The sequence below is a fragment of the Mesoplodon bidens genome (genome assembly GCF_964165515.1).
Source record: "Mesoplodon bidens genome assembly, chromosome: 17".
NCBI classification, from domain to species: domain Eukaryota; kingdom Metazoa; phylum Chordata; class Mammalia; order Artiodactyla; family Ziphiidae; genus Mesoplodon; species Mesoplodon bidens.
Window position 1 is genome coordinate 50285418 of NC_138174.1, and position 19335 is coordinate 50304752.

A 19335-nucleotide genomic window follows, 5' to 3' on the forward strand; every position below is an offset into this window, starting at 1 on the left:
TACAAATAACTCAATTTTGTTTCTTTTTATGACTGAGTAATATTCCATTGTATATATGTGCCACTCTTCTTTATCCATTCATCTGTCGATGGACACTTAGGTTGCTTCCATGTCCTGGCTATTGTAAATAGTGCTGCAATGAACATTGTGGTACATGTTTCTTTTTGAATTATGGTTTTTTCAGGGTATATGCTCAGCAGTGGGATTGCTGGGTCATATGGTAGTTCTATTTTTAGTTTTTTAAGGAACCTCCGTACTGTTCTCCATAGTGGCTGTATCAATTTACATTCCCACCAACAGTGCAAGAGGGTTCCCTTTTCTACACACCCTCTCCAGCATTTATTGTTTCTAGATTTTTTGATGATGACCATTCTGACCGGTGTGAGGTGATACCTCATTGTGGTTTTGATTTGCATTTCTCTAATGATTTGTGATGTTGAGCATCCTTTGATGTGTTTGTTGGCCATCTGTATATCTTCTTTGGAGAAATGTCTGTTTAGGTCTTCTGCCCATTTTTGGATTGGGTTGTTTGTTTTTTTGATATTGAGCTGCATGAGCTGCTTGTAAATTTTGGAGATTAATCCTTTGTCAGTTGCTTCATTTGCAAATATTTTCTCCCATTCTGAGGATTGTCTTTTTGTCTTGTTTATGGTTTCTTTTGCTGTGCAAAAGCTTTTAAGTCTCCTTAGGTCCCATTTGTTTATATTTGTTTTTATTTCCATTACTCTAGGAAGTGGGTCAAAAAGGATCTTGCTGTGATTTATGTCATAGAGTGTTGAGAAATTTAAGTTTTTAAATGTTGATTTTAGGGAAGAAGAAAGGTCTAAAATCAGTGATCTAAAGTTCCATCTCAAGAAGGTTGGAAATGGAAAGCAAAGCAATGTAAAGTGAAAATACATAGAAGGAAAGAAATAGCAAAGATATGAGCAGAAATCAATGAAATTGAAAAAGAAAAACAGTACAGAAATTTAACGAAGCCAAAGTTCAGAGGGAAAGAAGCTAAGTGGTCTGGGGATGCCAACTGTGAGGCTGAGGGGTCTGAGAGGGGAGATTGCCCCACAGTGTTATCAAGTCTTTGTAGAATCACCCGGCCATGTGAGGGTCTTGCTGACACCATCGTTTTGCCTGAGTACAAATTGTGTTGGGAAGCAGGTATTATTTGTAACAGCATTTTGAAATTTAAGATATTAGCATCATCTTATGTTCAGAATGAAGACAGTGCCTGCCACTTTTCTGTGCTTCCAGTTTCTGCCATTCAGCACGGTTGACAAGAACCTCTTTATTTCTCACACCATTGCCTTTGCTTTTTGGAAGCAATATACAAACCTATGGAGATTTCATTCAAGACACAGTGCCTGTAGGGCTGGGTCTCCAGGAGAACAACCTCTGGAAGAGAGAGCTGCCTGTTCTTGCTTCAGTTTAACAGGTTGTTGAAATTTGCAAATGCTATGTGCATTTGTAAGAATGTAAGTTACAATTTAGTTTATAGGAAATGGTCATTCAATCGATGATAAATTTTTGCTGTTAATTTCCATTTGAATTTGGATTTTTTGTTTATTTTTGTTTCTTAAATGACAGTCATAAAGCAATAAAAGTTTAAATAGGTTATGCGTAAGCAATAGCATTTTATTCTTATGCTGTTTGACCATAACATTCTTTTGCTCCATTGTGCCTTTCCTTTCTTTCTTTTGTTTTCTCCATGCAAGTAGAGTAAGAAAAAAATACATAGATTAAATGAGAGGTGTGTCCTCTAATGAAAACTAGAAAATAGAGGAGAATTTTTTCATAGAGCAATTTGTGAAGTATACAGATTTGGCCACACCATAGGTCAAATATTATCCTCTGAAAATAACTATATTCAATTAAAAAATCCTAATCTAAGATGGTATTTATTCAATCCATAAATACCAACATTATCTAAAGACTTCACTTTGTAGGAGGTGGGAAGGTAAAGCAGAAAGAACATGCTGAGTTTTGAGTTAGACAAACCTGATTTCAAGTACTAGCTGTGCCACCTAGTATTTCTGTAATCTTGATTATGTCCCTTAACGGGTTTGAATGTCAGTATTCTTACTTCACAACGTTGCAGTGTGCTTTCGAGGAGGTAATGTATGGAAAGTGCCTGGAACACAGGGGGTCCTCTGTTTTCTTACCTCCTTGACCCACATTATATACCTGTACTGCTAAGAAATCATAGCTTTCTGCATTTTCAGAGAGCAAGTATGGCAGAGTGGAACGAGCAGGGCCTTTGAAGTTGCACAAAACCATCCTTATTCTCCTTTGTCACTCCTTGACCACAAGCGACTTTAAGCAAATTATTTAACCTCGTTGAGTTTCTGTTTCCCCATGTATTAAAAGAAAAGGAAGACTGCATCTGCAGACACATGAAAATTAAATGAGTTAGGATCTGTAAACATCTAGCACTGTGCTTGGCATAATAAATGCTCAATTAAGAGTAGCTTCAGCTATATTATTTTTGTGCTATTAAGATTTTTTATTGCTTTTTTTTAAGGCACTTTTTATTTTAAAGATTGAAGCCCTTAGGATTACAATCAGCAATGCTAGAGCTCAGATCAATTTCTGGGTCAGATACTGGTTATTTAAGTTGCTCTCTGCCTCTGTTTATGGGGACTAGAGAAGAAATCTCATTGTTCCACATGCTGCAGAGTAGCAAGATGCCCATGGGCTCAGTGAAGGTTATTTTTTATGGCTCCAAGAACCGAATCTTTATGATTGATGCTTGCTGTTTTTAAGATTTTTTTAAAGTTCCCTCCAAAAAATTCATATCTCAGATTATTGATTTCTACTGAACTTGCCTACTTTTCAGGGCAACATAGTATATGATCAGGGAGGTAAAGAGCAGTATTTATTTGATTAAAATTTCTTCAGCTTGATTTTCTTGTTGCTAGTGGCAACCAACAAAAGAATAGATCTAAAATGACAGGCAACAACCACAATGATTAGAGTCTGTGTTTTTATCTTTCCCCAGCTGTAATTTTATAATAGCCTCTCTAGTGCTTGTGGTCATAAAAATGATTACTATATACACCACTTTAGACATATTGACAAACCACCCACCTAAACAACCCTACTGCAGTAATGAACATTTTCCCAGGGCTTAGAGAATCAACTTCAGGCCACGTGTGCTGTTGCTACCCTAACAGCTGTAAGGAAGATGGTACTGTGTATTTTACAGAAATTATTTTCCAAAGTGAATTTTCTATTAACTGGTATATCTTAGATCAGCATAACATTATGTGTAGCAGCAGAATTTATACAGTTTATATCTTTTTGAAAACAGTATCACTTCCTAAACACACACACACACATACACACACACACATATGCACACACGCACACACATGCAAACTGTATGTAATCTATTTAAGAATTTGATGGTTCTGGTATAGATATATACTAAAGCCTCTAAAGGAAACTAAAAATACACCCTTGGCCGAGCTGTTCATTGTCGTGGTCCTTTGCCCTTGAAGCACCATTGTCCTTGGAGCACCACATTCATAATACAGTTAAATTCTATTAGATTTCTTTCCAAGGACAAAAGAACATCGTTGTAAGAAGGAAAATAATTTTACAGAAGCATGACCCACCTTTGGGATGTTTGTTGGATATTCCAAAATTGAACCTGATATACAGGGACACACTAGAACTGCATGTGATGTAGTAATAAGGTTCACTCTCTTCCTCTCTCATCTTGTTCCTTTGCCAGCCAATTGAACCTTTTGGTGCAGGGTTTGATCTCTGCATGCTGTGATGCTGTTTATCTGACTCCTGGAGTGTTATATTCACATGGACAGGACTTCCTGAGGGGTGGCCATTATCAAACTTACAATAAGACTTCAGCTGGATGAGAAGCCTTTTTGATGAATATCATCTGTGCTAAGCTGCATTTCTTGAGGCCAAGGAAATGTTTCCATACACCCCATGTTAAAGGGTAGGATTTCTTAGGAGGAATACCTTAGGCTGCTAACAGCACAGTTGGGGATGGAGCTGGGGAGCAAAATATTTTGTAGTCAGCTGGGAATTAATGGAACCAGTACTTCCAATGAGGGAAGGCCCTTAGCAGCCAGATTTGATACTGGAAGCCAGTGCAGGGAGAGCCTCTCTCAGCTGAGCAAGGCGAGAGGGCAGGGAAACCAAGGCGAGACTTAAGAGGATCAAGCGTATTTTGTCCACTTCATAAAACTTCTTTGGGCTGGCACGCAAACCATTTTCTAAATAAAAAAAAAAAAAAAGTTTAGCCAATGTCACGAGATTCAAGAAGCAGTTCCCCATTTGCTTTTCTTCAAATCTGTACAACACTGCAACTTTCCGCTCATCTCCTTGCTTAAAATTGCCACAGGCCTGAAGGCCTGACCTTCCCGGCTCTGAGTGAGCGTTGCCAGGGCCCAGGTTGGTAAACTAAAGAAGAAATGACTAAACAGTTAACCAAATGCTTAACTCTGCTAGCCTTCTCCATCAGCATTCAAACCAGAAATGGATTAGAGCGCTCCTATTCTCTAGGGCTCCCAGTGGGTATATTATTTATTAAACCAGAAGACAGGTTTGTCTCTGGGAAGAAGAATTTGGCTGCAGCCCTGACCATCAGGCATTCATTCATTTAGTAAGCATGTACACTCTGTAGCACTCTCCACTGCACTGGGGTATCCTGTGAATGTAGCAAACCAGCTACACTGAGGGCATGTGAGAATATGTTCTCTAAATTCAGTCATTCCCATCCATGATGTTCAATAAAATTCAATCACTTTTCTTACATTCATTTAAAGTACTTTCCATTTTCTTTGTGCTTGGAGCATCCATTCTCACTGTATTGCCTGGGTTTTCTCAACTTGTTTCAACCCCTTGGGGGTGATGGAAACTCTAGAGCTAAAGGCAGAGGATTCCCTTGAGGACTTGGTAGACTGTGGAGCTTGATCCGTTTTTTTTTTTCTTTTAAATAGAGTATGAAAAATGCTCTTTAAAATAACTTGGCTCCATTGGCACAAGCTGGGAAGTAAGTAAATCCTGGCTTCAAATAATTCAGATTCTTGAGAATATAAAAACCTGACAAAATGAAATAGTAATTTATGAAATTAAAGCTGTATCTCCCTGGGAAACTGATGTCACAGATGCTTAAAGGTTGGAGGGTATCTGTAGGCAGAGGAATTTTTGAAGCTCTATGTCAGCAGGGACTGTATTTTTCTTATTACTCTTTCACATGGCACAAAATCGGCGTTGAACAAATACGTTGAATGAATGGATGAATAAATGAATGACTTTTTATTCTGTATTACTCTCTCTCTTTCTCTCTAGATTCTACTTCTCTAGAGCCTATATTTATTTATGAAGCAAATACTTATTAAGAGCCAGCCACTGGCACTTATTAAGCACCGGTGTTAGGTACTATGGTAGGGTAAGAGTATAGAAAAATGAATAAAACTTGAGTCATGTCCCCAAAGAGATCTCAGTCCACTATTGCAATGCTTAGATCTATTGAGCAATGCTGTTTATCTGTACCCCTTTTTCATCTCATTCCTGTTAAATTTAAAATTTTTAATTTGTTTTATTTTATATTGGAGTATACTTGATTTACAATGTTGTGTTAGTTTCAGGTGTATAACAAAGTGATTCAATTATACATATACATATATCCATTCTTTTTCAGATTCTTTTCCCCTATAGGTTATTACAGACTATTGAGTAGAGTACCCTGTGCTATACAATAGGTCCTTGTTAATTATCTATTTTATTTATAGCAGTGTGTATGTGTTAGTCCCAAACTCCTAATTCATCCCTCCCCTCAGCCTTTCCCCTTTAGTAACCATAAATTTGTTTTCGAAGTCTGTGAGTCTGTTTTGTAAATAAGTTCAATTTTTAGATCCCACAAAATTTTTTTAAACTTTTTTTTCAGTTTTAAAAATTTTACTTACTTACTGGGCTTCCTAAGATTTCTCCTCTCAGTAGCCCATTTCTTCAAAATGCCATAGGCTTTGAATTTTGAGCAACCCTAGTGTTTTTGTGAACTTGCTAAATTAGATTTACTTCTTTCCTTCCTTCCTCCCTTCCTTCCTTCCACATTGATTTCCTCTAGGTATAACTTGTGCACTAATTCTTTCAACATTTTTATTATGGTGTGATTATCAAGTGTTTGGGTGAGAGTTTTGAGGGCTTAATGACCTTGTATTAGGTTCTTACTGTTGCTGTAACAAATGACCACAAATTTAGTGACTTTAAACAATATAATTTTATTATTTACATTTCTGGAGGTGAGAAGTATGGAATGGGCCTCTTGGGGCTAAAATCAAGGTCTCATCAGGGCTGTGTTCCTTTTAGAAACTCTGGGAGAGAACTCTTCCTTTTGCCTTTTCCTGCTTCTAGAGGCTGCCTGCATTCCTTCAATGGTGGCTCTTCCATCTTCAAAGCCAACGATGGCCAATCAAGTCTTTCTCATGCTCATCACTCTGACTTTGTTTTCCTCACCATATCTCCTTCTCTCACTCTTAAACTCTTGCTTCCCTCTTTCACTTATAAGCACACTTGTGATTACATTGGACTCGCCTGGATAATCCAGGATTATCTCCCCAGCTCAAGATCCTTAATTTAATCACATTTTCTAAATCTCTTTTGCCATGTAAGACAATATATTCACCGACCCCAGTATGAAGACATGGATATAATTGAAGGGGTCGTTCTTCTGCTTACCACACATCTAATGGGCTCTTTAAAAATAAGGTTCTTTATCCTTTTTGGTTGAAAGCGTAGCTGCATCTAACCCAGATTCTGACTCTAAGTCTTGGCCCCAGTGCTTGGCATATCTTCTCTGCCTTAAGTCCAGTAGAAGAACACCTGATGTAATACTTTTGTGGAAGAGTATATTACATTATAGACCAGAATGAATTCTTTATGTGGTATGTAGGTAGGTAATGTACATTTTAGGGTGCTAAAAATGAGCTTGACTCTGGAAAAGTCACTTTATATTTTGGCACTTTTATACTTGTTTCACACAACTGTATGATTTTATTAATGATGTATGAATGCTATTTTGTGTACTGTAATACTTTCCAACTTTTGTCCCTATGTCTTTGTACCTCTTTTTCTTTTTCCCAGGGAAAGTAGAGGAACATTTCACAGTATTCTCTTTGGAATAGAAGATAAGGATTTTAATCACTGAGATGATGTAATCACCATTATTCTGTTGAATTTTAGACCAGAATGGTTTATAAGCTATAGTAAATCATCAGTAAACATCATTTAGTCTGCCAGTCCCTGTGTGTTCATAGGAATAAAATGTTACTCCTGTCCTTGAGGAAACCATAGTGTACAAGAAAGAGAGCACACACAGAAGAGAGACTTAGCAATCTATGAGGTCAAGACTCCCATCAGAAAATTAAATAACGGTGACCCAAGTTTTGTTAGTAGATGACATTCAGACTTTAAACATGCAAGCAAAGATATTTCCTCAGGAGCTGGAGGTAAATGTCACTTGCTTAAGTTCATATTTGGAACAGAGGAGGTTGACAATTATAATACATGTCAAAATAAAATTTCTAATTTGAAAGAAGTTTTAATTGCTTAACATATTTCTTGTTAATGTCATATTATATTGGTGCTATTAATGAATGGAACATTAAAACTATACTTAATGAGGTATTTCAGAGATTAGAAAAGAAGTAAAAACAATTGAAATATGTTTTTTTGACTTGGGGGATTTTTGTTTATAAAATACCTATGAGTGTTTATATCCCAAAAGAGTGTGGAAGACATAGGTCAGTGGGGAAAGAAAAAAATCAATGGAAGACATAGGTCAGTGGGGAAAGAAAAAAATCAATGGAAGACATAAGTCAGTGGGGAAAGGAAAAGATCAAAGTTCTCACTCTTGATGAAGAGAGATGACAGGCAGGTCCATAACAATTAATCATGGTATGAAAATAATGTAAGTGATTAAATCTCAGAGATACATAGACAGTTACCTATAGTTGTAAGGTGCTAATTACATTAACACTTAGTTATTGGGAAAGAGGGAAGAGTAAGAGACTTAAGAGTGCTTCTTGAGTGACTGCAAAGAAATTCCCATTTTAAGAAAAATTCTCCTTTAAACATATGTTGTAATCATGAACAATTTTGTTGGAGTCGACTCAGGTAGCTTTAGTCTGGTCCTTCAGTAGAAGATATGACAAGGCTTTGTGATCATCTCTTGCTTTTCTCTACCCAGCACAAGCTGACTTAGATTGTAGCTATGGGAAAAATCTTAAATTTGGATCAATGTAGAGTTGCCATTTCTTCACCTCAGAGGATTAAAAATTACTTTGTGTGTATGTGATTGAGGTTGGGTTGGGATTCTAATGGCTGGAGCCAGGGCAGCAATGAGGATATTTGAGAACCACTACCTTGGGTCATGAGACCTGCATCCACTTGCTGCTCTTAACCAAGCCATGCTTTATTCCACTTGAAAGTGTGCTTGGTGGTTTTGGTTAAATTAAATAAAATTTAATTACGGTAATTCCAATCTTGTTGGGAGATGGTCAGCCTTTAAAACTGTATCCATATGAAACCAAAATAACTGCCTATTTGCTTTTTACTCGCCTGGATTTGTTATTTTGGGTATATAACGTCTTGGTAGTCAAATCCATGTTGAAAATTAGCCAACATTAAAGGCTGAAAAGAACTTTAAGGAAAATTTAAGCCAAACTTTTCATCTTGGAAATGACTATTGTGATGAACTGAAGAGACCATGGAATACTGTTCTGTGGCTGCAAGTCCTGCTGGAGCCCTGTAGTGACAAACAGAAGCAGGAAGACTGATTGGCTGGCATAACTAAATCTTTGATTTGCTTAGGACATGAATGTCTGAACTACATGAACCCAGTAATACCAAATACCATTCTTTAGGAAAAGAAGTAGGCTAAGTCTTCTGAAATTTGGATGATAGACTATTGCTTGGACAAGCTAAGTCAAAAGTTTTATCCTTAAAAAAAATTGGGGGTTTAATGTGGTTTCCAAGCAAGAAACAATTTTTTGCTTTTAAAAATAACCTCAAATAATAGCCTCATTTGTTAAGTTGATCTTTTTTCATTCCAGAAACTTATTTCTAAGGCAATGTCTTATGTTTACTATTATATGTGTCTCAAAGAATTAAAGGCCATGAAGGACAGTAAGACTGAGAACATATGGCTGACTTGAAGAGGGCAGCTGAGGCATTACAGAAGTCCTACTTGCAAGAAAGTTGTTTTGGCCTAAATTTTCCAAATTCGTTGTTTTATTTACTAGATTATTGTTCATGTTCCTCTTTGTTTTGACTGGGTCCACTCACAGGATGGCAGAACTGGAGAGGCTAAAACTCTGACCAGTGATTTATTGAGGCCAGTCTATAAACTCAATGAATGGCAGGAGCCTGGGACTATTAGTACCTATGCCAGGCAAGGTGAACTTTATCTTTGCTGTAGCTAAATCCTATGAACTCTGGTTATATCTCATTATACTTGTTAATATACAGCCACACTTAGACATCAGATTTTCATTGGAAGTGATTGTATAGTCATAGATTCTTAATTAAATTGGAGCTTTTATGTGTATGGTGTCAAAATTTAGTGCATAATACTACCCATTGTTAAGAGAAAATTGACGTTAGAAAGCAAAAGTGAATGCTAAATTAGCAATATTATTGTAAATTTAAAACATGCTGTTTTAAGTGTCATAAGGAGTTAGTACAAGAGTTTTGTATAAGTGTTTTGTTTTTGCTTTTTAAAAGGGACCTGGGGTAATTGATTTGCTTCAGTAACCTGTATTTAACCTGTGTTTTTCCATGTACTTATCTCCCCCTCTGCTTAGTTCTGCATCCTTTCAGTACTCCTGCACTTCAGGTGGGCTTGTTGATATACTACTTCTTACGTGTTTCTATGTTAGCAGTAATTAGATTGGAGCTGGGGTTTTGCAAGATATTTAGTTTCTCCTTTTCATTTAATTGTTTTTTGGAAATTAGCATAATAATATTTGCCTTGCAGATTTATTTAATGATGTACATAAATGTATGTAAAATTTCTACTGCTCAATAAGTCCTCAGAAAACTAAGTAGAATGTATATTCATCCAGGGAAATGTCTGTGGCTTCTCTTTGTTTCGCTTTAGGGTGGATATTCAAGAAATGTTGCCAAATAAGAACTACTCAGATGCAAACACAAGAGCAAATGCTGAAACTGGCTTATAAATGCAAGCCAGCTGGCTGCTCTAGACAAAGTCTTAGGAAGAAAGCTTTCTTCATCTAATTCATAAATGGAATTGCCAGGCTTAACTGGCTTTTAAAAAAAAATTTTTTTTGAACTCTGCATTGCTGTATAACTGTGACAACATTAAGAAGAGCGTATAAGAGTAAACTAAGGGGGTGACAGTTCACAAAGCAGTGTTATAACCATCTCTGTGGAAGAGCCTAGAGATGGTTCCATGTAGGAAGCCATCTATCTGTATGGATGGTGTAACCTCAGGCTAGCACAGTTGATAAGCGAGAAAGGGAAACCCTTTACCTGAGGTAGGAGATCGATGGGCCCCTGGGCTGGACAGCTGGTGTTCGCAAGTGGAGTAAAATTGAAGCTTTGTTTTCTCCCAGACACTCCAAGGACAAAGCTAGTGGCAGAAGCTGAGCTCTGCTGGAATAAAGAGATAAGATGACCACTCCTGAGGTCAAGGAAACTTCCCCGGCTTCACAGAATGACTCTGGGGGTCAAAGGGGGAGGGTGCCACCCCATAATAGGTGATGCCAAGACCCCCACAGGCCTCTGCGGTGGAATCCATCTTAGCAAAAAGTTGCGCACGCATGTTGGAGAGGTTCCTAGGGCAGGTCAGTTGTGAAAAAAAAGATTAATTGGCCAAAGGTAAACAAAGACCCGGAAGAACTGTCCTATAGAAGTGACTTAAATCACCTCTTTACTGCACTCCTCCTCATTAGGGGGGAACGTCCACATCCTTTCTCTCCGGGTGTGTCTCTCTGCCTTGCTTCAGGCTCAAATAAACAAGCTGTTTCTCTGTGTGCTCTCCCACTTGCTTGTTGTGCTGTGTCTCTAATAATAATAAACTTCATACCTGTTTGTACAGGTTTTGCCTCCTTGAAATATTTCTTGCTTTCAGATGGGGGCAAGAGCCAGGGCCATTTTGCTTCTAGCCTCTAGCCCCTGGTGGTCTAGTGGCTAGGATTCCTGGTTTTCATCCAGGCTACCCAGGTCCAATTCCTGGGCAGGGAACTAAGACCTCTCTTCAGGACTGCTCACTGCTGTGTCTCCGAGATCCTACATACCCAATTTGGCAGGTGTGTGTGTGTGTGTGTGTGTGTGTGTGTGTGTGATGAATATATTCTATATCATGACTCTGTCCCTCCAAGTATATATATACACATAAAGTCAGCATTTATTTCCACACTTTTACGCTCTCCCTTGTATCACAGGACTGGAAGCCTGAGAATCTTATTTCCCAGACTCCTTTGCTTTTGCTGTTGTGGGTGTAATTTATATTGTCAACGAAATGAACTCATGCAAGATTTCAAAGGCTGAATCGAGGCTTAGTGAGTCCATATATGAAAAACATAAAAATTCCTTTGCGATATAAATAATAATTCCCCTAATTTATTGATTTGATAAATTTGGAAGTATGAAAAGTTGCTTTCCACCCCCATGCCCCGACTTAAAACAAAAAATACCTGTTTGTTCAGCATTTGCTGCAAAGATTGAATCCTTTGTTAGACAAAAAAGTATGACTTTTCTTGCCCTTTAGCTGGCTTTTTATGTGACATTGTTTGAGAGACAGCACAGTATTTTTAAACAGATGACAAGATGTCAGCTTTGAGTGGCACAAATTTAGAAGCAACAGTGGAGTGTTTTACTACGATTTCTTTATAGTATGAAAAGACCCCAAAGTTATTTCTCTGTGCCTTCGTGATAAAATCACACTGAGAGGCAACATTAGGACACTGATTGGGAGGAAGGGCGAGCGTGAGGAGGGCAGGACCGTAATTGTCATCAAGGAAACAGCACTAGACCTGTGAGAAGGGAATTGCATGTATTACTGAGCAGTGTGATGGTTCTCCCAGATGAATAGTTCATCGCCAAGAAGCATTCGATCAGGCGAGCTATCAACAAGATCTGGCCTTTGATAAACACATCCACTTTAATAGCAGTTCCTGAGATGAAAGGTTTGGATACTTTCAACTTCACGGCACTCAATCTCTGCAGCCTGAAAATATGAAATGATAACTTCCTAGTGTGCTTCCTTGAAAACCGTCGAAGTATGCTAGAATCATCCTTTTAGACATAAAAGGAGACATAGGATGTTACTAATTAACTCATCTCCCTTGTTATTCCTAAAATGATTTAAGGCAACGGGCTATATGATATAATGGGAAAATACTCCTTCTTGGCCTGATGTAAAATGATGAATTGTCCAAGATAATCTCTAGGTGTCTTCCATATTACACCTTTTATGAGAAAATTTGGGGAGTCATTCATTTAAAACTTCATTGCAAGGGACCATACTAAAGTGAAGTCTTAATAATAAACCTCCCAGTGTGGGGTTTAGGATAGACCTAAATTCATCCTAAAATCTACTTGGTTTTTGGACTGTTTTGATTCTGAAGCTTACGTGTATCCACAGTGTTGATGTCAACCCAATTCCCTGGAAAATTGGAAGACAAGGATTTTTTTCTCTGTTCTTGTTACTATCTTGGTGAATTTGGCAAATGATTGTCTTTTCAGTAGCACAAATTTAGTAACAATAGGAGGATGTTTTATTACAATCTCTATACCACATGAATTCTAAAACTGTTTGGTGATCTGGAGGGAAGTTGTTTAAGAGGACAGTATACTTTTCATCTAATGAAACAACCCTTAACTTGAGGGAAGGTGATTGTAGGATAACTGAATAACTGAATAGGTTTTCACTTGAAGCATAGGGTGTCAGTTTTCTCTTGTTGAGAAATTTTTCTAGCCAACATTTTACAAGAAATGTTTCCTTTTACAAGACATGTTTTTTTAAAAAGCGTTTAAACAGCATAATTCACAATAGCCAAAAAATGGAAGCAACCCAAGTGCCCATAGACGGATAAATGGTTGAAGGAAATGTGGTATGTACATACAGTGGACTATTAGTCAGCCTTAGAAAGGAACGGAATTCTGACACATGCTATGACATAGATGAATGTTTAGGATATTATGCTAGGTGGATAAGCCAGTCACAAAAGGACAAATATTGTATGATTCCACTTGTATGAGGTACCTAGAATAGTTCAGTTCACAGAGACGTAAAGTAGAATAGTGATTGCTAGGGGCTGGGAGAGTGGGGGATGGGAGTTAGGGTTTAATGGATATAGAGTTTCAGTTTGGGAAGATAAAAAAGTTCTGGGGATGGATAAAGGTGATGGTTGCATAACAACATGAATGTACTTTAAAGTCACAGAACTATGCACTTAAAAATAGTTAAAATGGCAACTTTTATGTATATTTTATCACAATTTAAGAAATAAATTGAAAAAGAAAAAAAGAGTTTAAAATGACTCTAGCTTCATCTCCATGTTTATCCCTTTTCCTAGTTTAAGAGGGGTATAAGCTACACTTCTCTAAAGTTCTGTGTCTCTACTGATTTAAGGCTGAATAAAATGTCACCAGCAGTTCTTTTGCCTCTTTTAATTTGTACCTTTTGGTAGGCCACCAGCTCTGAGACATATCTATGGGGCTCTGACTTTAGATAAAATAAAGTTGCATCTAGCATTTATTTTACAATTACAAATATGGAAGGAAAATTAAGAAAAATAATGTTGTTGTCTTAGAAAATTGCTTTTTTGGAGATAGTGTACATGACGGTTAACATTAAAGATGTGATATTATCATGTCTTTTTACTATTGAACATATTTAAAATGTACATTTGGGCATCAAGTTAAAGATATTTATAAAATACTTTCTTATTTGTGAAAGTGAACCCCACCTATTAATGATATTCTTCTTGTTCCCTTATGAATATTTGACTGAATCTTACTGTTCTTTTATTTTTTTGAAGTAGGCTAATAGAAGGCTTTTTAAAAGTAGGCTAAGAGGCTAAAGTAGCCTACTTACTTAAAGTAGGCTAGTGATGCTTTCAAAAGTTGTTTATTTTCTGACATAATAACTATCGTAAATACCTTTATGTGTCAAAGATTCATGCCAGTAACACTATAGTGAGAATGATTTTTCCATTTTTTAAAGTAGAGTCACAGTAATTTATCAGGTGTTTTAAAATGCAGTTTTTCATCCAAAAACTTGCCTGAGATTTATTTTAGAAAGAGTTGTTTTCCCTTAGGATGGTGGTAAAAGGCAAGAAGACATGACTCCACGAACCTAGACATATTTTGACAGAATATAAAGCACGTTGAATTTCCTCCCTTAATTAGTCCATTTTTATTATGAGTTTATTGTTAAGGGGCTTTTTTAGGGTTTTTTTTTGTTTTTTTTTGTTCGTTTGTTTTTTGCGGTACACGGGCCTCTCACTGTTGTGGCCTCTCCCGTTGCAGAGCACAGGCTTCGGACGTGCAGGCTCAGCGGCCATGGCTCACAGGCCCAGCCGCTCCATGGCATGTGGGGTCTTCCCGGACCGGGGCACGAACTCGTGTCCCCTGCATCGGCAGGCAGACTCTCAACCACTGCGCCACCAGGGAAGCCCTATTGTTAAGTTTTGACAGAAAAATTCCATAAATACTTAATTCTTTTATGGATAAAATAATTTAAAATAAAACAGTCATTACAAAGAATAATCAATAACGTGTAGCATTGTGTTGAATTTAAAGGTGAAAGCATTTATAATGCAAGCACAAACACACTTGGAAGTTTTAGGAAAGTTATTAACATAGAAGGTGAATAAGCCATGAGTGGGGGGCAAGGGCAGGGATGGGTGAGGCAGGACTTTTACTGTTTTTTTAATTAAAAAATTTTTTTATTTGTTTTTTTAATTTTTATTGGAATATAGTTGATTTACAATGTTGTGTTAGTTTCAGGTGTACAGCCATTACTCGGCCATAAAAAAGAACGAAATAACGCCATCTGCAGCAACATGGATGGACCTGAAGATTATCATACTGAGTGAAGTAGGTCAGACAGAGAAAGACAAATAGCGTATGATATCACTTATATGTGGAATCTAAAAAAGGGGAACAAATGAACTTATTTACAAAACAGAAATAGAGTTACAGATGTAGAAAATAAATTTATGGTTACCAGGGGGTAAAGGGAGGGAGGGATAAATTGGGAGATTGGGATTGACATATACACACTACTATATATGAAATAGATAACTAGTAAGGACCTACTGCATAGCACAGGGAACTCTACTGAATACTCTGTAATGGCCTATATGAGAAAAGAATCTAAAAAAGAATGGTTATATGTATATGCAGAACTTTTATTGTTAAATGCTTCTCAGGCAGCGTTGATCCTGGCTTTGGACAGATTCCTTAATTATTTTTTCCTCCCAAATCATCTGTTGCAAAATGGAGAGTTTCAAGTGCTCCCAGGAGGTGGTTAGTTCAGTGAGAGTGAATTTCATGGTGGAAAGTCCATGTAACTGGAGTCCACTGAGAGTCAGTTATTTCCTTGTGAGTGGTTTGAATTTATTTTGGGTTGGTCTGAGTAAATGTCAAGTGTTTTATCACATGGGTAAAGTGAGCTCTTCTGTGGCACCTCTTATGAAAGCCAGAAATCATGGCAGGGATGGGGCAACTCCTCAATCCTTTATGGGCAATTCACAAGTCCAAACTCTGCTGAAAACTCAAAGACTTTGTTTTCATAGCTTCACTGGTGATAAATTTGGACCTGACTTGATGGGGGGCTATTCATAGTTTTAACTGGTTCTACTTATTATAAATATTTGTACATTTAGCTGTGGAAATAAATATTAGTGTTTGATTACAGTTGCTACCCCAGATCCTGCTGGGATTCTTCCATAATGTAGTATGTGCAACATGTTACTCTAAAAATCAGAACATTTCTGAATTCCCAGACACTTTTGGTTCAAAGATTTTCAAAAAAGGGATTTAGGTCTATACTACTATAAACATTTTTATTACTACTACTAAGTAATGATAATCTTTTATGAAATAAATATTTATTGTATGCACATTATGTGCCAAGCACTGTGCTAAGTGCAGGATATATAATAGCAAGGAAAACATATATAGTCCCTGTTGTCTAGTTGAGGAGACAATCACATGTACAGCCATATAATTACAGATACATATATATGTATGTGTATATTTATATATAATTATATCAGATATATAATTACATATTTGTAATTTTACATATATAAAAATATAAATAAATATATAATCACATATATTATATATATTAATATTAAATATATTAATTTATATTATAGGTAACTATTATAGATAATCACATGTACAGCTAAATAATTACCAAGTGTGCTAAATAGAGTTCAGGAAAAACTGGGGGAAGTTCTAGTTTAGATTGGTGAATCAAGAAAATATTTGAATGGAAATCTGCACGGTTACTCAGAGGAGGCAGGTAAAGGGGATGGGAGAAACATTCTATCCAGAAGAAACAGGTTGTGCAAAGTTGCAGGGGTAGGAAACATCTTGGCCAATGTAAAGGGTGGACGAATACCATGTACTTGGTGCATGGCAAGGGATGAGAAACTGAGATGAGATGAAGCTTTAGAAGTAGGCAGAGGCTGGATTATTTGAATGGGCCATGGAAAAGACAAATTTTATTCTATTTGCTGGTGAGTGATATGATCAAATTTAATTTTAAAATTATCATTCTAGGATATCATAGGAATTCTCAGAATGAATTGAAGATGCACAAAATTTTAAGGAAAAAAAATTCAGATGACAGATGTTGGAGGTAAGACCAGCATAAAGGAAGTAGAGGTGAAGAGAAAAAGAGTCAAAATTTCATTTGGAGAGAAGATTGGCAGGGCTTAGTAGTGAATTGGCCATTACTTGGTTGAGGAAGAGACTTGCTGTTTTCTGAGTGAATGGAGGTCTCATTTGCCAAGATGGAGAAGACCGGAAGAGGAATGTGTTGGCTACGACTGGGGTGAGGGGAGGGCAAGAGATCTGTTTTGGACATGTTAAGTTCGTGATGTCTGGAGGATATCCAAGTGGACATGTCAAGGGGACCTTTGGCTACACAGATCTGGAGCTGAGATCTGCATTTGGAGGCTATTCGTTTGGAAGTTGGAATATAGATGGATTTAAAACATGGGAATGGATAAAAATATTTAAAGAATGAAGATAGAGAAGAAGGTCAAAGGCTGATCTTCTGCACTGTTGAGGAATTTCCACATTTAAAAATCAGGTAGAAGAGGAAAAGCGAGCAATGGGGAGTGAGAAGGAGTGGCCTAACCACTGGGAGAGGAGCTTGGTGAGTGTGACGTCAAAAAAGCTGGGAGAAAAGAGGTTTCAAGAAGCAAACGCTTAAGAATTGTGAATGCTGCAAAGCGGTAGTAGGGAAGGGTCTAAACAATCTCCTTGTTTGTGACAGCAAGGGGCTATTGGTGGTCTCAGCAAGAGCACTTATGTAACTGGATTGTGGTAGGCCAACCAGTGATGGGGTGGGGAGTTCTTTTCAGAAACAGAAACAAAATGACAGAGATAGAGGCAGGGACAGAGATGATTTAGAAGATGGAGCTATGGGAGCTTGAGATGGTAGATCTTAATCGGGAATTTATGATGACCGCTTAAGCAAATAGTAAAAAAGGGTTTGGCTTGAGCTGGAGAGTCTGGAGATGGTGATGGCTTCAGGCATGGAATGACCTGCATCAGGGGTCGGCAAACTCTGGCCCTCAGGACAAATCTGTTCTTGTAAATGCATGTTACTGGAACACAACCACAGACATTAAAAAAAAAAAAAGAAGAAGAAGAAGAAGAAGATGGAGCTATGAGTGCACGTTTGAAGAAGTAAAGCAGATGCAGAAGATGCCTGGGAGAGGAGGAATCCAAGGAATTGAGGCTTCTACTTATTCCGTATAAGGGTACTAAGGGTTTTATACACTTCAATCCATTTTAATTCTCACAACACCACTAGGAATAAGTATCACAATTGTAACAACTTGTTATATTCCAAATGGCTAGAAAGTCTAATAAGAATGGTCCCAGGCTACATTCCAAATGGCTAGGAAGTCTAATAAGAATGGTCCCAGGGCTTCCCTGGTGGCACAGTGGTTAAGAGTCCGCCTGCTGATGCAGGGGACGCGGGTTCGTGCCCCGGTCCGGGAGGATCCCACATGCCGCGGAGCGGCTGGGCGCGTGAGCCATGGCCGCTGGGCCTGCACGTCCGGAGCCTGTGCTCTGAACGGGAGAGGCCACAACAGTGAGAGGCCCGCGTACCGCAAAAAAAAAAATAAATAAAAGAATGGTCCCACGCTTAGTCATATCTGTTAGAAATATCCTCGAGTACAAAGTAAAGTGAGATGCTCCTCTGCTGCTCCCTTTGCTTGCCTTCCAGTCACTGCCAAGTTTGCTCTCAGCAGGGCTCACACAGTCTCATCCTCATTTCCCCCTGGTCCTCTGCCCTGTCCCTCAGTCCTGACTTTATGTCACTGTGCTACTTTACTTACCTTAGTTAAGTTCTCTTTGTATTGTATTTTCCCATTCTTGGGAAGCACCCATAAGACCAACAAAAGCTAATATTGATCACTTCTCACAGCACATCTTGGATTTATTCACTTAATTATTAAGTGACTACTGTGTGCTAGGTACTATACTATTGATATATAGTGGTGAACAAGCAGACATGGAGATTACATTCTAATATATATGTATGGATGGGGGGTGCAAATGGCTGGCAAGTGAACCAATACTTTTTTTAAAAAAAGATAATTTCGGGTAATGTTGAATTCTATGAAAAAAATAAATCAGGGCATTGTAATAGAGAACTGAATGTTTCCTTTAGATTGGAAAGTCAGGAAAGTTCTCAATATTATGCTAAAAGGCCCCTCTCTACTGAAGGTGAGGATGGAAGCAGAGAGCCCGCCTTGCCCCACGGGATGAAACGAGAAGAGTCTAAGTGAAACAGTGCACCTCAGACTGGAACTTGAACCGACGTGCGGGGACTCAACCCAGCTAAAACCCAGATTGGGACTTGAACCCAGGGTCTTTTCATTAGAATCATTCACCTGGTGTCTGGATTACTGAGGTTCAGAATCTTTGTGTCTCAGCACAGAAGGAATTCAGCGAGAGGCAAAATGGTAGGCAAGAAGTAGGTTTATTAATATAGGACACTTGTGAGGAATACAGGCGGACAGGCGAGGGGCCTCTGTCCCAAGAACTAGCGGGCTCTGTTCTTATAATCAGAGGAAAGTGGGGAGGGGG

The 19335-nt window shown here is 37.9% G+C and overlaps 1 protein-coding gene across 1 annotated transcript in view; it reads left to right on the forward strand.

Moving 5' to 3' along the window:
• The window catches only part of SCEL (sciellin), a 330241-nt gene that overhangs the window by 115097 nt on the left and 195809 nt on the right, over positions 1-19335 (forward strand). Inside the window, exons 8-9 of the mRNA XM_081214834.1 lie at positions 14992-15087; positions 16786-16864. The gene's annotated coding sequence lies outside the window, so the exon portion shown is untranslated. The remainder of the gene's footprint in view (positions 1-14991; positions 15088-16785; positions 16865-19335) is intronic.